This window comes from Silurus meridionalis, chromosome 22 (genome assembly GCF_014805685.1).
Source record: "Silurus meridionalis isolate SWU-2019-XX chromosome 22, ASM1480568v1, whole genome shotgun sequence".
Taxonomy (NCBI): Eukaryota; Metazoa; Chordata; class Actinopteri; order Siluriformes; family Siluridae; genus Silurus; species Silurus meridionalis.
Genome location: NC_060905.1, coordinates 5720286 through 5722632, shown reverse-complemented (window position 1 = coordinate 5722632; position 2347 = coordinate 5720286).

Sequence of the window (2347 nt, the reverse complement as noted above, 5' to 3'; positions counted from 1 at the left end):
ACGCAAACGAACTGATGTGTATACACGCGCGACGGTATAAAAAATAAAATAAAAGTCTAAAATGCTGAAGAGTTTTTTTATGACGATAATAATAATAATAATAATAATAATAATAATAATAATAATAATAATAATAAAATAATAATAATAAAATAATAATACATGTATTATTATTATTATTATTATTATTATTATTATAATGATTGTTGTTAATAATAATAATAATAATAATAATAATATAATTGTTGTTGTGTTAATAATATTATTATTATTATTATTATTATTATTATTATTATTATTATTATTATTATTACTAGAAATAACACTCTGCTAAAATAAAATAAAAATCAACAAAGGCTGATACCAGAAACCCTGGTAAAGTAAATCCTTGCTATTTAATCTTACCTACAGTGTGTGAGGGTGTGGGTGTAGGTTTTCATATCAATAAAAGCAGAAGCCACACCTGAGTGCACTTGCTTAATAAATCAGTCTAAGCTTTCAGTACACTCTTGTGTGCATGCACCATTTTAAAAAGTTTTTTTTTTTTGTCATTCTTTCTCCAAAAGTAGCATCATATTTAACCAATGAAATACTGTATATAAGATTAGATTAAGAACGATTGATAAGAACTAAAAGCCCAGGACACAGCAGGCTGACGGTCGGCTGTAGGGCCACGTCGGGTAGATCGGTGGTAGTTTTTTTCGGTGTGTTTACCACCGTTGGCTCTGAGTTGAGTTTGGTCTTTTAATAAAACTGTCAACTGCGATAAGCCACGTTAAGTGTTTTCCTAAATTGTCTATAGGAGAAAAAATGCTTATTATGTATTTGAACATATTTACGTTCATATTCTGGACTCATGTGCTCATCTGTACATAGTATTAATTATTATTGTGTTTACAAAGTTTGGAAATGTAAAATGCTGTCTAATCGTATTAATCCACGTTAGGTGTTTTTCACGTTCTGCATTTTAGAATGTACCCAAACAATAACAGAGTAAAGAGAGAACACACAGACACTTGATGTCATTCTTGCTCTTGTCTTTGCAACTTAGCAGACATTTCTGATAAAAGCTACGAATCCAGCAGTAATGATCGTGAAATGTCATGAGATGAGATGAGATGAGATAAGATGAGATGAGCAAATCCGCATTCATCTGGGTTGAATAACCCAATCCTTTATATTTTAGATTAGATTAGATTAGATTAAACTTTGTTGTCATTACACATGTACAAGTACAAGGCAATGAAATGCAGTTTGGGTCTAACCAGAGTGCAATATCAGCAAGTGCAGGATATACAGTGTTTACATGATTTACATAAATTAAATAAAATGGTATTATAGGACTATAAACAGTCATTTACAGATGTATATGTACTATGATTATAATATACAGATGAATATATATATGTACTATGATTATAATATACAGATGAATATATATATATACTATGATTATAATATACAGATGAATATATATATGTACTATGAACATAATATACAGATGAATATATATATGTACTATGATTATAATATACAGATGAATATATATGTACTATGATTATAATATACAGATGAATATATATATGTACTATGATTATAATATACAGATGAATATATATGTACTATGATTATAATATACAGATGAATATATATGTACTATGATTATAATATACAGATGAATATATATGTACTATGAACATAATATACAGATGGCTATTACTATAGACAGAAATTTACAGCAGGATATGAACGGTGAACATAATATATTGCTATTAGTGTAAACAGAAGACAGGTATATATAAACAATGGTAATTAGGTAATGGTGACAAGCAATGCAAAGAAGAGCAAGTGTGCAAATGAGCATAGTTTTGTGTAAACAGTCCATTAGTGCAATAACAAAGTGTAAGGTGTGTGGGGGGAAATGTAGCAGTGTATGAAGGGCAGTAGGATCAGTGAGGGGCAGAGTTCAGTAAAGAGACAGCTCTAGAAAAAAAAGCTGTTCTTTAGTCAGCTGGTCCTGGTCCGGAGGCACCTGAGACGCCTGCCGGAGGGCAGAAGAGAAAACAGTCTATGGGTTGGATAAAAGGAGTCATTAAGAATGCTGCGAGCTCGACTATGCCTGGAAGTGGAGTCCCTGTGATGCGCTGGGCGGTTTTCTCCACCCGCTGCAGTGCCTTACACTCTGCAACAGAGCAGCTCCCATACCAGACTGTGACACAGCTGGTCAGGATGCTTTCTATTGCGGTTGAAGTTCACCAGGATATCCGAGGAGAGCTGATTTTTCATTAGTGTCCTCAGAAAAAAGAGGCACTGGTGAGCCTTCTTGACCAGGCTTATATGACACAGG